Raw genomic sequence first — 16,663 nt, forward strand, 5'->3', positions numbered from 1 at the left:
GTGCCGTGCGTTCGGTACTTGATCGGTCGGATCGTGAAGACGTACGACGACATCAACCGCGTTGTGATAACGCTTCCGCTTTCGGTCTACGAGGGTACGTGGACAACACTGTGCCCTCTCGTTGCTATGCATCACCATGATCTTGCGTGTGCGTAGGAATTTTTTTGAAATTACTACGTTCCCTAACACCTCTATAATCCCGGTAAGTCAATGTAGTGGTCATTGTGCCGAGTCAAGATATCATCCACTCCCCATGAGGATTTGACATATAGTCCCCTTCCCAAACCGAGTATGCCATTTCTTCAAACGATCAATTGTGAATTGCCTCAGGCTGGTATGAAGACCTACAATGATGTATGTATCAAATGGAATTCTTTTTGCCACTTAAGGGAATAATTCTACGAGTCACCCACAAGGTGCCCGCTATGGAATCATGGCAGTTAACTTCTCACTACGTCGTGACTGAGCGTGGAATTGTTGCCTACCAAATTGAGCAATCGCCATCTGTTTACTTTCACCCCTGATGTGTGTTTTGTGTCTCAGCTCAAAAGACGTTCTTTCGTCTCACTCCATGAGTTGATCTTGAGTGCTCGAACTTCGAGGGGATCGATTCCTGTAGAGTTTCTCTCAGTCGTCATCATATTGGATGAAGATCTCGAAAGCAAAGACGTCAAGATCAATTGGAGCAATGAATCAACGTTCTTATGAAGTGCAAGTTGGTTCATGAAGACCGTCTCAGTTTCGTGTCCCCCTTCCCTCTTGCCTCACGTCTTGAATCTTGGGACGAGATTCTTGTTTAGTGGGGGTGAGTTGTCACAGCCCTAGAATTGCTTCTAACTAGTTGCATTAAAGCATCCATGCATCATGATAAAATACAAATGAATTTGAATTGGGGATGTTCAAACCCTAGCATCAAAAGGAATCCAAATAGGTTCAACTAAAATCTTTTTCAACGAATCCAAAATGCCCTTTGAAAATGTGCATGGTTTCTGATAAAGGTGAAAACCTCTGCCAAAAATGATGAACATATCTTCAGGTCATTCCTGGATTTTTGAATTAAATCATTATGTATTTGAATTTGGGCATTTAATTGCTATAAATATTTTAAATGCCCAATTAATCTTGAAAGCAGTTGAGGGCTCTTGGGAATAATCCAATATGTGCCCACAATTTATTCCAGGATTTATAAAAATGGTTTAGTACTTTTACTAAATCAAAACATACAAAATAAAATAGAAAATAGAAACAAATTAATAACAGAGAGAGAGTTTTACCTGGAGCTCACCTGTGCAGCCCACCTGGCCGGCCCAGCACTGTGCTGGCCCGTGCTAGTCATCTCCCTCCTCTCGCCAGAAGGATGGGAGGCGTATGCCCGATGCGCGCGACCACGCGCCGCGCCACCTCCTGCTTCCCGCTGAGGGAGTCCTGGATTAGGCGGTCCTCGGGCGTCCGGGCTATGTTACGTGGGCCGGACTAATGGGCCGTGAAGATACAAGACAGAAGACTTCCTCCCATGTCCGGATGGGACTCTCCTTTGCGTGGATGGCAAGCCTGGCGTCCGGATATGAAGATTCCTTCCTCTGTAGACCGACTCTGTACAACCCTAGGCCCCTCCAGTGTCTATATAAACCGGAGGGTTTAGTCCGTAGAGGCAATCATAATCATACAGGCTAGACATCTAGGGTTTAGCCATTACGATCTCATCGTAGATCAACTCTTGTAATCCTCGTATTCCTCAAGATCAATTAAGCAGGAAGTAGGGTATTACCTCCATTAAGAGGGCCCGAACCTGGGTAAACATTGGGTCCCCCGTCTCCTGTTACCATCGACCTTAGACGCACAGTTCGGGACCCCCTACCCGAGGTCTGCCGGTTTTGACACCGACATTGGTGCTTTCATTGAGAGTTCCTCTATGACGTTGATGTCAGGTTTGATGGCTCGACTTGTTATCAAGGAAAGTATCACTTCCGGAGGAGCCCTGGCCTCAGGCAAAACCCTCCGGCTGGGCAACTTTACCATGGCTGTCCGTTCGGCCATTAAGCCAATGATGACTTCCCAAGTCATTAAAAATCATCTCCGTGTTGACCCCGAATACTCCAAGCGGATGGATCCGGCGGATTTGTCGTCTTTAAACGAACTCCTGGATCACATTGCCGCCCTGGGGGTCACCAAAGACTATGACAGATTGGGCTTAAACCCGATCGGAGAGAAATCAAATCTCCGCCGATCACCCATCAGATAGCGGTCGTAGAGTCGCAAAACAACAACAACTCCCCCCCTATGTTGAAAACAAGCTATGTTTGTATTTCCGAGCTCGGAGAGCCGGATACCCGTTTACGGGATGACACTCCCAGTCCTCCGAACTTAGAATCGGGCATTGACCCTAAAGAATCATTGGACATCCCAGAACCCGAACTAATAAATTCGGAAGTTTTTCATACTCCGGACTCCATATTGGGTTAGGGTTCGGATTTAACGCCACCCAGCCACCACAAGCAATATTCGCCAAGCAATTCCAATCCCCCGGATATATGCGACCTCATGTACGTGCGACAGTAGTCTCAGGAAATGGTCCATCACTTTTGGGCCAGATTCCTCCATGTCAAGGACAAGATTAAAGATTGTCGTGATGAGGACGCGATTTCAGTATTCTGCAGTAATTGCACGGACGAAGGGATCCTCAACGCCCTCAACCGCCGTCGCGTCTTACACTTAGCTGACTTGGCAACCATAGTACAGAAGTACTGCGCAATGGAAAGCGCCTGGAAAACTCAGACAGCTCGCTGGGAACCACCGGCCTTCATGCCACCCCCGGGCGGGCAAAATGGATGCACCCTCGCGGGGCACCCGACCCCGTAGAAAAGAAAATTAAACCAACTATGGGACGTGGAACTGTTCTTGAGGGATGGCTCGACAGACCATGCAAAATACACACGACACCGGATGCCGAACCAACCCACAGCCTTAGAGCATGTTGGATACTCCGGCATGTGGCAAAGAGCGGGAAGGACATCCTCACCAAAAACACCTCAAATCGGTACTCCCCAGCAAACAATGACCTCAGAGTATTGCCAATCTTCGAGACTTTCGCTTCAAACAATCGGCGCAAAAGGGCACTCCGCGACCTCGCCGAAGTCTGCCAAGTCGCAACACTAAATCCCTGGAACGACACGGCCATAAGTTTTAATGCCGATGACGAACCAAAATTCTGGTCAGTCCGGGCACCAGCCGCCTTGGTCCTCAACCCAATTGTGGACGGCTTTCGGCTCACTAAAGTACTCATGGACGGCGGCAGCAGGCTGAACCTCATTTACGAGGAAACGCTCAATAAAATGGAAATAGACAGGAGCCGCATCGAGCAAAGTTGTACGACCTTTTGAGGAATCATTCCCAGTCGGGAAGCAAGATGCGCAGGAAAAAATAAACTTGACGTGGTATTCGGCATGCCGGAGAACTATCGGTCTGAAGAGATAACCTTCCAAGTGGCCCCTTTTAACAGTGGATATCACGCCCTGTTGGGTCGAGACGCATTCACGCGCTTTGAAGCCATACCTCATTACGGGTATATGAAGCTCAAGATGCCCGGGCCCAACGGTATTATCACTATCGCTAGTGATCCGGACATAGCATTCCGCGCCGAAAACAAAACCGCATCCCTGGCCCTCGAGGCACTATCTGAGGCCCTCGCGGCCAAGGAGTTAACCGCACTACGCTCCACGGTGGACAGGGACGACGTAATCCTCGATAAGCGGCCCTAATCCACCTCCTTCAAACCAGCAGACGAAATAGTCAAATTTCAAGTTCACCCAATGGACCCCAAGAAGAGAGCATCCATTGGGGCACGGCTGGACCCGACGGTCGACGCCGCATTACGCGCGTTCCTGCGCGACAACTGGGACATATTCGCATGGCACCCTTCTGATATGCCAGGAATCTCACGCAACTTGGTTGAACACAGCCTCAATATATTGAAGGGATACAAGCCGGTCAAGCAAACACTGCGGCGCTTTTCCGAACCCAAACGAAATGCTATGGGGGAGGAGCTAGCCAAGCTGATTGAGGCCGGGTTCATCAGAGAAATAAAACACATGGGCTGGCTAGCAAATCTGGTGATTGTACCAAAGAAGGATAAATCCTGGCGCCTGTGTGTCGATTTCAAAGACCTCAACAAAGCCTACCCTAAGGATCCCTTTCCCCTCCCCCGCATCCATCAGATCATTGATGCCACTGCAGGACACGACTCACTGTGTTTCCTCGACGCATACTCCGGATACCATCAAATCAAAATGAAGGAGTCCGATCAAGCCGCAACGGCATTCATTACCCCATAGGGGCCTTTCTGCTTCAACACTATGCCCTTCGGGCTGAAAAACGCCGGCGCCACCTACCAACGCATGATTCAAACATGCCTGGAGAAACAAATCGGCAAGACGGTCGAAGCATATGTGGATGACATTGTCATCAAAACTAAACACATCGAGTCACTAGTAGATGACCTGCGTCTCACATTCGACAACCTCCGTACCTATGACATCAAGGTCAATCTGGAAAAATGTGTTTTCGGCATTCCCGCCGGAAAACTGTTGGGCTTCATCGTTTCCAATAGAGGAATTGAGGCAAACCCAGTCAAAATCCAAGCTTTGTAACAATTGGCTACAGCAACAGACCCCAAACAGGTCCAAAAACTAGCCGGATGTGTGGCAGCTTTAAGCCGCTTTATCTCCAGGTTAGAAGAAAAGGCATTGCCACTATATCGCCTGCTCTGACGCACCGAACACTTTGAGTGGACGGACGCGGCAACGGCCGGACTAGAAGAAATAAAAGCTCTTTTAGCAAGCAACCCAATCCCGGCCGCACCGAACGTCGGCGAACCCATGTTATTATACATCTCTGCAACACACCAGGTGGTGAGTGCAGTACTCGTCGTCGAACGAGAGGAAGCCGGACATAAATTTCCACTTCAGAAACCGGTATACTACGTATCTACTGTCCTCACACCATGCAAATCTCGGTATCTTCACTACCAAAAGATAGCATATGCGGTCTTCATGGCATCCCGGAAGCTACGGCACTACTTCCAAGAGTGCTCGATCACGGTGGCTTCTGAAGTACCACTCAATCACATAATAAACAACCGCGATGCTACAGGCTGGATTGCCAAGTGGGCCATCGAGCTCTTGCCATATGATATAACATACAAACCACGCCGAGCCATTAAATCCCAAGTATTGGCTGACTTCATCGCCGAATGGACAGAGGCCGAACTCCCTAAAGAGTACGGTACATATTCCAACTGGGTCATGCACTTCGATGGCTCTAAAATGCTGGCCGGTTTAGGAGCGGGCGTTGTCTTGACGTCCCCCACAGGAGACATAGTCCAGTACGTACTGCAAATATTATACACAGACTCCAATAACGCAGCTAAATATGAGGCCTTATTGCACGGTCTTCGGATGGCCGTCTCCATGGGCATACAGTGCCTGGAGGTGCGCGGGGATTCAAATCTCGCAATATCCCAAATAAATGGAGACTTCGATGCCAAATATCTGAAAATGGCGGCCTATCGTAATGCCGTACTCAAAATATCAGCTCGGTTCGAGGGACTCGAGTTTCATCGTGTGGCTCGAGAAAGTAATCAAGCGGCGGATGTCCTTGCTCGCATGGGTGCCAAGCGTGACCCCGTCCCGCCCAACATCTTTTTGGAAAGGCTCTTAAAGCCATCCATGGCGTGGCAGGATGAGCGCGGCAACAATAGTCCGGATCTGATTATACCCCAAGATTCCGAACACAATACCGATATCATCGGGGGCTCAGCCACTGAAATAACACCATCGGCCCATCTTATAATGGCAGTAATTGCCCCTTTGACCGAACCTTTCTTGGCCTACCTCAATAGGCGAGAACTCCCTGAGGATCAGAATGAGGCTCGGTGCATTGTTCGGCATTCGAAAGCCTACAAGGTTCATGAAGGAGAGCTCTAGAAGAAGAGTGCTACCAAAGTCCTCCAAAGATGTATCTCCGAAGAAGAAGGGCGGTAGCTCCTAGCCGAAATCCATGCTGGTCTCGGCGGTCACCACGCAGCAGCTCGGGCTCTTGTAAGCAAAGCCTTCCATACCGGTTTATTCTGGCCAATGGCCCGAGCAGATGCACAGGACCTTGTCCAACATTGTGTAGGATGCCAGCTTTTTGCCAATCGAAGCCATATGCCGCCTACCGCCCTACAAACAATCCCCATTACTTGGCCTTTCGCGGTTTGGGGGCTTGATATGGTCGGACCCCTTATAGGGGGAAGCCATAATAAAACATATCTGCTGGTCATGGTGGATAAATTCACTAAGTGGATAGAGGCCAAACCAGTTAAAACAGCCGAAGCCGGACCAGTGATAGACTTTATATCCAGTGTCGTACACCATTATGGTGTCCCACACAGCATCATCACCGATAATGGCTCCAACTTTACAACCGACAAAGTGAAAACCTGGTGTGCTAGCCTGGGCATCAAGCTCGATTATGCCTCCGTCTATCACCCCAAACAAACGGCCAAGTCGAACGAGCTAATGGCCTTATCATGAGAGGCATTAAGCCTAGACTAGTGCGGTCTTTAAAAGAGTCCGACAAACACTGGGTCGAGGAGCACGACTCCGTACTCTGGGGGCTGTGGACCACGCCCAATCGCACTACCGCTTACACACCATTCTTGATGGTGTACGGTGCAGAGGCTGTTTTGCCCTGCGACATCATTCATGACTCACCTCGAGTGCGCATGTACGAAGAGAGAGAAGCCGAGCTGGATCGGCAGGACAGTCTAGATGCCCTGGAGGAGGAGCGCGATATTGCAAAAGCCCGTTCCGCATTCTATCAACAACAAGCTCGCAGATACCAAAGCAGAGAAGTGCGGGCCAAGACTTATAATGTTGGTGAACTTGTTCTACGCTTGCCAGAAAAGAAAAAGGACAAACTCAAGCCCAAGTGGGAGGGTCCCTTCATTATAGATGAAGTTCTCACTGGAGGTGCGTACTGCCTGCGTGATGCATCGGATAATCGCTTGGAGCCGAACCCGTGGAATGCCTCCAGACTCCGAAGATTCTACGCTTAGAGCCGGACTCCTTGTTCGTTTTCTTTCTCTCCTTTTTCCGTTTTCTCTCTTTAAATTTTTATTTTAGCTTTATAGCTCTTGTACGGCTAGACCGCACACTTATGAGGCACACATTCTTAAATGTATACGCCCATAATACATGGGGGCTTCTTTTATAGAAGCTTATTGTCATTTTCCGAGCATCAAGCTCACCACATATGTGTCCTTTTTCACATATACCTTTTTTCGCCATTATATGCACCTTTATGACTTAAGTTTTTGCCAAGCTGGGTTGCCTGGCTCCTGTGCTTATGCCCTACGTTCCCGTTTGTTCGGCTAGGCCATAGAGGGAGCAGCTCTGCGATTGTTACAACCGGTTCATCTGGACATGTACATCAGACTGGGTGAAGCCGAAAGCTAGCGTTCTTAAGGGAATAATCGGTCGGCGGATTAAAGAGGTTTTACTCTCGTTGCACCATGAACCTCCCGATGTCACGTATACTGCGATTTTTTTAATCACAGTTTAGACATGCACACTAACGCATGTTCACCCAGAGAAAGGAACCCTTAATGGAACTATTCTCTCTGGAAGATGTTTCTTACAATCAATAAGTAATATAACATAGCTAGCCGAATACAACTTGTCTGTTCAAGCAACTATGACCCCTACGCCTGGTTTCCATGCATGCCCCGGTATTTATCAACTGTCCGGTATTCGAAAACACTCCGCTCCTTCGGGTCCGGGGGTCGAAGCGAAAAGGTCCTCCATGACAATAGTTTTACATTCGGCTCAGGACAAATTTGTCAAATTGAAGTACATAGTCATTGGGACTCAAAAACTTCTTCCTCTATACCGTCTAGCAGGCTATCTAGCTTACAATCCGGTTGTGAAAACTTGGTGGCTATCTTCACTTGGTCATATACCAAGCTCACTGGAATTTCTTGTCCATCTGACCCCCGAGGCCCGACCCGGGCCATTTGATTCGGACCAAGTCTGGTGTACCGCATTTTGACCATGGCCCAGGCCTCTTGTGCGCCTTCCCGGCAAGACGATATCTTCCATAATCGAAAGCGGCGCCGAGCTCCCTTGAATAGATTCACAAGCTCCTCCATACTTCCTGGAGGGGATGCGGATGTCCATAAAGCCTTGGCAACGCTCCGCATTGCTTTCCGAGCTCGCTCGTGCACTTGGAACAGCTCTTGCAGCAGATCGCCTTGAGATCCAGACATTTCCTCTTCAGGCCGGCCAGTCAGCATACCTGCATAAATGGATTTGTTAGCAATCACATTAACGCATTGCATGAAGTTAAGCTAAATGGCATACTAAATATGCCGCCCTTCAGCCTCTTGTTCTCCTTCATGGCGTCCGCCAGTTGAGCACGCACGTCTTTCAGATCTTCGCCCAGCTGGGTGTTCGCATCCTACAGCTTGTTTTTCTCATCCCTGGATCATGTCAATACACGTTCGCTAGCGGCAAGTTGCCTTTCGGCTTGTTGCTTACCCACTTGCGCGGCATTTATTTCCTCTTTCAGTTGATCCGAGGACCCTGCCATGATAAGTACAAAAGTGTTTTCCGGACAGAAGGGGACATTACCAGGTGATGCCTCCTTGGATTTTTCCAGTTCGGCAGTAGCGGCAGTTAGCTGGGCCCGACATTTTTCTAACTCCTGAGACAACACATTGTTCCTCTCCGTGAGTGCCTAATTATACAACGATCCTCAAATCAGTTGCTTCAACTGTTTCGAGTCTCGGGGGCTACTGGTATATGATTATTAAATCTGTACAATGCGTCCTTACCTGCATGTCCTCGGAAAGCTGGTGAGTGGCTCCAGCAAGCCCGTCCCGGGCAGCTCAGATGTATGCATCCACTGAGCTAAAGGCATTGAATGCCTCTTCGGTAAAGATGGGGTCACGCATAGCTGCCCTCCGGTGCCGATGGTTCATTACACTCTCCACTTCGGAGTTGGTGACGGATACGTCGTCCAAATCCTCGGCCATAGGACAGTCTGGCATTTTACCCGTATCAACCCTAGCCTTGGAAGCGGGGTCCGGGTCTGGATTGGCGGATGTGTGACCGGCAAGGTCTTCGGACATAGTCCGGCGAAGGCTCTTCCTGAAGTGAGGCATAGCAGGAAACGTCATAATTCGGTGCGACTACCATGGGGCACGTTAAAAACCATACCTCTCTGGTAAATGCTCAGCGGTATTGCCACCCGCTTTCCTCTTTGAAGATTCGCCCTACGCGGGCGCTGCCCTCTTGCGGGATGCCTCTGATATGGCGTTGCAAGACGAGCGCCGCCCCTTTGGAGCACAAGATAGTGCGGTGGGTGAGGCGCTACGAGGGAACTCTTTTGGAGGAGTCATCTCGTGAGTACTTACGTGGGAGGAGGGGAGAAGGCCGGGGTAATCGGCCATAATGGCCACTTCTGTGCCGTCGTAGCTCGTCTGATAGAAGATCCCCTCCTAGAGCTCTATGAATATGTCCGGATCCTCTTCATATCCGGGATCCAGGTCTCGATTATGGTCTTCTGGCTGTGGAGCAGGGCTATAGATCCCTGCGACAACCTTTCTCCGTTCGTGTCAAAAAAATAATCGGATTAAGTTCAACTGTATGGCTCAGGAGGAGAATTGAACAAGGTTGTGGAGCAAAAGCTCACCCAGCTAGGAGGGTTGTACATAGAAAAGCCCTCTCGACACTTAAGGTGAGTGAAGTCTTCTTTCTCCCCTTGTAAAGATCGGACGGTATGGCAGCCAGGGCGGCTGTCGGCGTTCTGGGAACGGGGGTCCCCAGACTTGCCTGCCTGCGGCCCACGGCGTGGCTGTGCTAGCAGGCATGTACAGCCCATCTTCACCAACAAGGCGTTCAAGACCCTCGCAAGGGGCCAAGCCTCGCGAGGCGGACGACACAAGACCTCCTCAGGAGCGGCCTCACCAGGTTGGCTCGCGAGGAGCGGAGAGATCAAGGCGAGGCAAACCTCGCGAGGTTCTCGTGACGTGAGCCATGACGAACGAGATCAGGCGGGCGCCAGGAGGGCACCAGCGCGCGCAGTGTCCTTGTTTCCCCTTTGGTGCTAAGGAAGCAAGCGCAGGCGCAGAGTACCGAGGTGTCAAGCAAAGGTCTCCATATCGGTGCAACGAGATCATGAGCAGTAGGACGGCAAGACGGAGGCCACCATGGAGACCAAGGCGGCGTCACCACCAGAGCCTTTGTAGGCGAAGACCGCTTTTGTCAGGATAAGCTGTACTAGCTGTCCCCTTTCAAATTGGCCGTTGTTGGCTCCCTTCCCGCTCAATATTTGGGGAGAGGACCAGGGCCTATATAAGTAGAACTAGCCACCACCATAGAGGGCATCTAGTCCAGAGCTCACAAGCAAGCCCGAGCTGAGTGAATCCACACACACAAGTTCGCCAAGCACAAGAACACCTCAACCTCACGAGGTTGTTCTTCTCCTTGTACTGTTCATCATCATCCCAAGAGGCAATCCACCACCACCACACTGGAGTAGGGTATTACACCACAACGGTGGCCCGAACCAGTATAAATCTTGTGTATTTTGTGTTGTGAGTTCCTAGAGTTCGTCCACGAGATCTTAGCATGCTAGGGCACCCCAGAGTTCGAACCTTAAGGGTTTTGCCGGAACCCGTGATCCGACATTTGGCGCGCCAGGTAGGGGTGCGCCGGAGTGTCTTCCCCACCAGTCAATCCGCCGACGCTCGCGGTTCCGATGTCCGGCGACCCGAGGGCTGGCGCCGACCGCTGGGCGGCCTGGCCCGCCCGGGCAGCGCCGCCTGCCCAGGAAGACCTCAACCCCGCACTCCAGGCGGCACGGGCGCCACCTAACGCTGATGGGCGCGGGCGGCGCGGCTAGGCGCCGCCCACCCTCACTCCACGACAAGCGCGAGCCACCGCAAGGGCGCAAGCCACACCGCAGCAATGGCGCCACACACCCGGCGGGAGCAAGTGAACATGCGGGCCGACTCACAGTGGCGCGGGAGCTGCTGCGGTGCCGACTGATGGAAAGCGGCCGGGATGCGCTGCTGGAACGCGTCGCCGAGCTACTGGACGTGGCGGCCACGGGTGCGCCGCCCTTCTGCTATCAACTCACGCCTCAGGCGGCGGCTGGGTCCCACGGCAGGCCACGCAACGCCCGCGTGCCCCCGGGTGCGCCCGGGGGCCTCGTCGACGACAACATGACCCACGGTGGAGGGCGCCCTACCGTGCCCGCACCACCCGAGATGGGTGCGGGCACAAGTGTTGTTGCGTACGGCCCCCTCGGAGCGCCGCCCTGCCACCCTCAGGACAGCATGACAGGCCGTGCAACATGGAGCGTGGGGCACTTCCGCGAGGTCTTCGAGGCAGCGGCCTCGGAGGCCTATGTGACCCGCATGATGGACCCGGAGTACACGCCGGAAGACGACCCTGGCTCGTTCCTCGGGCCAGGCTGGGAGGAGGAGGCGTTGGGAGCTGAAGCCTTCCAGGAGCCGCCAGAGAGCCCTACCAACCGTGCCGTTGACAATAGATACAGGGTACCACTAATCCCTCAGGAGCAAGCTTACGCTAACCATGAGTCGCAGGGGGAACAGGTCACCACAGCAGCTGGCGGCCCCAGCTCGGCGACCTCCCTTCCGCCAGGGAGATCGCGCTGGGGGCTGCAGGAAAGGGGTCGGGAGCCAGATCCCTCTTCGCGTCGCATGGAGCAAGGCGCCCCCCGGACGTAGGCCCTCTGCTGGGGAGGTGCTGAGAAGCCTACCCCCGGCAGAGGACCCGTGGTCGCCGAGGGCGCCGCTAGCGTCCCCTTTGCCCTGTTGGTGGCGTCCTGGTCTCCGATCGCCCCCGACGGTGGCTGAGGGAGGCGCAAGGCGGGGCCCTCATCTGGCGATATGAAGTAAGGCTCACGCCTATGAAGATCGCCGTCTGTGACACTCTCACGTAATAATGAGTGGGGCTGTACACGCCCCGGAGTCTCTTGAGAGCCGCCCTCGGGCCTCGGGGGCTCCCTCCCACGTCCTAGTGGCAGCACTTAGCTCCGCGCTGGTGAGAAGACTCGAAGACCAGAAGACTAGACTAGGCGCCGGACGCGGCCATTTGCCTTGGATCTCTTTTCTGTAGCCTTGCCTTCTGGATTTGGATTTAAGTTGAAGTTCAATTTTCGTTGATGCGCGCGGGGGTGCCTTTTCTCGTTCGAGCAATTTTTTGCTATCCGGTTCTTGCCTTAACCTGGACCTTACAACCGCTGCCCCCCCCCTCGTGGGCTCCTCGCGAGCGGGGAAGGACACAACATACGCACCATGCGCGTCAGCACCACGATCGGCGCCGGATTCTCGCGAAGCCCTCTCGGGCGAGACAGCAGACTCTTTAGGAGTTCCTCAGGAGCTCATGATCTCACGATCTTGCACGGGGCCTTACCCGGCTAAGGTAAGCCGCAACGACAAATTTGCCGCCGGACCCATGGGTTCTCGAAGGTGCATACTCGGCTTGACATAAGGAATAAAAGACAGCGGTTTGTTTACACGAGGGGCTCCCCCTCTCAAAATGCTCTTACAATCTTTAGGGGCCACACCCGAGTTTTTGCACACAGGATAAAACAGCAGGGGTGTTGGGGAACGTAGTAATTTCCAAAATTTTCCTACGCACACGCAAGATCATGGTGATGCATAGCAACGAGAGGGGAGAGTGTTGTCCACGTACCCTCGTAGACCGACAGCGGAAGCGTTATCACAACGCGGTTGATGTAGTCGTACTTCTTCACGATCCGACCGATCAAGTACCGAACGCACGGCACCTCCGAGTTCTACACACGTTCAGCTCGATGACGTCCCTCGAACTCCGATCCAGCCGAGTGTTGAGGGAGAGTTTCGTCAGCACGACGGCGTGGTGACAATGATGATGTTCCACCGACGCAGGGCTTCGCCTAAGCTCCGCAACGGTATTATCGAGGTGTAATATGGTGGAGGGGGGCACCGCACACGGCTAAGAGATCTCAAGGATCAATTGTTGTGTCTCTGGGGTGCCCCCCTGCCCCCGTATATAAAGGAGCAAGGGAGGAGGAGGCCGGCCCTAGGAGGGGGCGCACCAAGTGTGGAGTCCTACTAGGACTCCCTAGTCCTAGTAGGATTCCACCTCCCATATGGAATAGGAAAAGAGGAAGGGAAAAAGAGAAGGAAGGAAGGGGGCGCCCCCCTTCCCTAGTCCAATTCGGACCAGACCAAGGGGAGGGGTGCGGCCACCCTTGAGGCCCTTTTTCTTCTTTCCCGTATGGCCCAATAAGGCCCAATACGTATTCCCGTAACTCTCCGGTACTCCGAAAAATACCCGAATCACTCGGAACCTTTTCGAAGTCCGAATATAGTCGTCCAATATATCGATCTTTACGTCTCGACCATTTCGAGACTCCTCGTCATGTCCCCGATCTCATCCGGGACTCCGAACTCCTTTGGTACATCAACATACATAAACTCATAATAAAACTGTCATCGTAACTTTAAGCGTGCGGACCCTACGGGTTCGAGAACTATGTAGACATGACCGAGACACGTCTCCGGTCAATAACCAATAGCGGGACCTGGATGCCCATATTGGCTCCCACATATTCTACGAAGATCTTTATCGGTCAGACCGCATAACAACATACGTTGTTCCCTTTGTCATCAGTATGTTACTTGCCCGAGATTCGATCGTCGGTATCTCGATACCTAGTTCAATCTCGTTACCGGCAAGTCTCTTTACTCGTTCCGTAACACATCATCCCACAACTAACTTATTAGTCACAATGCTTGCAAGGCTTATAGTGATGTGCATTGCCGAGTGGGCCCACAGATACCTCTCCGACAATTGGAGTGACAAATCCTAATCTCGAAATACGCCAACCCAACAAGTACCTTTGGAGACACCTGTAGAGCACCTTTATAATCACCCAGTTACATTGTGACGTTTGGTAGCACACAAAGTGTTCCTCCGGTAAACGGGAGTTGCATAATCTCATAGTCAGAGGAACATGTATAAGTCATGAAGAAAGCAATAGCAACATACTAAACGATCGGGTGCTAAGCTAACGGAATGGGTCAAGTCAATCACGTCATTCTCCTAATGAGGTGATCTCGTTAATCAAATGACAACTCATGTCTATGGCTAGGAAACATAACCATCTTTGATTAACGAGCTAGTCAAGTAGAGGCATACTAGTGACACTCTGTTTGTCTATGTATTCACACATGTATTATGTTTCCGGTTAATACAATTCTAGCATGAATAATAAACATTTATCACGATATAAGGAAATATATAATACTTTATTATTGCCTCTAGGGCATATTTCCTTCAAGGGGAACGTGGGATCAGCCGGATATGTCGCTCGCCGCATCGCCTTCGGACGCGTCACTCGCATCATCGTCACCTTCGCTAGCATTGTCGTTGCCTTCGGCGGCGCCCCCATCATTGTCGTTGACCACGTCGCCTTCGTCTACCGTGACCACCACCGCGTCCTCTTCGGAAGCGCAGACCCTGACCAGCGCGGCCATGTTGTCCTCCACCCACCGCACCAGGTCGCCCCGAATGGCCTGCGGTATGGGGGCAATGGCGGCGTCGAAGTCAAAGTCGGGGAAGGTGTTCCGAAGATGGCTGAAGACACAAGAGAACGCGCGCCCAAGCAGGCCCCGGCTCCTCTCTTCCATGAGCTGGCGAGCTCTATCAGACTGGGCTTCCAGGTGCGTCACCACGTTGGCGAAGAAGCACAGGTGACTGGCGTAGTCATCCGAGTGGGGATGCGGTGCATTCTCGTCACAGACATGGCCCAGCGCCGCATTGGCCCTGACCCTCAGGTCCTGGAGCATGGGGGAATGCTCGCGCTCCAATGTCCGCCGCTGAAGCACTTCTTCCCTGTTTTGCTGCGCGACGGCCTCGGCGTCATCAACCCGTTTTTGAAGAGAAAGCAACTCGGCGCGGGCGGAAGCTAACTCCGCCTGCGCCATGACCAGGGCGGCCGCTGTGGCCTCCTCGCACCGCTCTACCTCAGCCAGCCTGGGCCTAAGGGCAGCGGCCCTACCTGCAGCCTCCGTCTCCGCAAGCTGCTGCTTCAGATCATGCCAACCCTCAAGACCCGCACGAACCTCGGCCACCCGGCGATCGACCTCCTCCTGATATTTGGCCTCGCGCGCACCAATGGCATCTTCCGCTTGGGCAACCTGACGCTCCCTCGTCTCCAACCGCTCAAGTTCGAGGCTGCGCTCCACGGCTTCTAGAGCCAACGCCTCCTCGCACCTCCGGACCTCTTCTTCCTCGGCGGGAATCCCCCTCAGTGATGCAAGGGCGGCTTTGCGCGCCTCCACCTGCTGCTCCAAGGACGCACTCCAGGCCTGGAGCTCCCACGCACGCTTTTCTGCGGCTTCGCGACGACGGTCAGCCTCGCAAGCTTCCTCCAAAGCTCTAGAGCAAGCCTCACGAGAGACCTTAAGGGACGCCTCGGCCTTCGCATTGTCAAGATCACGCTGACGACGGCCGAAGTTGATAGCCACCTTCAGTTTGTGCCACTCCTCTGCCAACCGAAGACCCTCGGCCTCAAGGCGCACGTTGACACCCGCGAGTTCTTCACCAAGTCGGTTCATCGTGCCCATCGCCAACTGGAAGAGCTCATGACGAACGACGCTCCGCCCGTGCTTGAACTCAAGCGCACGGCCCACCTCGTCCACCGCCACGGGGGCTGCAGGCGGAACGTGAAGTGGCGCACCCCCTCTCAGCAGGGGCTGGTGCTGCCCCAGGCGCCAGCCAGGCCTCGCGAGGGGCCCTAGTCGGTCGGGGCTCGCTGCTTGAAGAGGAGCCGAAGATCGAAGCCAACCAGTTGCTGTCCGTGACCAGAGGAGGGGCCCTGGGCACGTCCGCCAAGCTCCACACCAGGCCATGGGGGAGGGATGACGAGGCCGCAGGTTCAATGCGCCATGGAGGCAGGCGTGCCTCTCCAACCAACCCTGCTCCAGGGACAGCATGCATACTCGGAGCGCTCAAGGCCAGCGGGGGAGTCGAGGAAAGAGGAGGCTGCTCCTCAGGAGGTGCGACGGCCTTGACGGAAGGGGCCCTGAAGAACTAACGTCGGGAATGGAAGCACCACTCAATAACACACAAGATGAGGTACTTACTCGTCAACGGCGATGTACTTCCTCCGCTTCAACGGCCCGAAGATACCGCTGCTGCTCGGGGATCCTTTCCTCTTGCGGAGCTCCTCGAAGTCCATGCAAAGCCGGCCGAAGCGCTGGACGTGGCGGCCGGCACGGGGCACAGCTGGGGAAGCGCTCGGAGGGACAGCTTCAAGAGCGCCGAGCTGAGGAGAGCAGTCGGGCGCCGTTTGACCGCGACCTCCTGAGACCTCCGGAGATTCGGCCTCGGGAGCCGCGTGCTGCATCGTCTCAGCGATCGACACCCCAGGGGAAGGATCATGAGTTCCCAAGGACGACGCCCCAAGATACCCAGGCGGCATAAGCACCTCAGCACTCAGGTCACCAGCCACCGTCGGAACTCGCCCCCCTGCACCCACACTCGGACGAGCTTGGCGCCGACGAAGAAGAAGGGAACCACATTGACGGGGTTCTCGCAGGGCC

This window comes from Triticum aestivum, chromosome 7D (genome assembly GCF_018294505.1).
Source record: "Triticum aestivum cultivar Chinese Spring chromosome 7D, IWGSC CS RefSeq v2.1, whole genome shotgun sequence".
NCBI classification, from domain to species: domain Eukaryota; kingdom Viridiplantae; phylum Streptophyta; class Magnoliopsida; order Poales; family Poaceae; genus Triticum; species Triticum aestivum.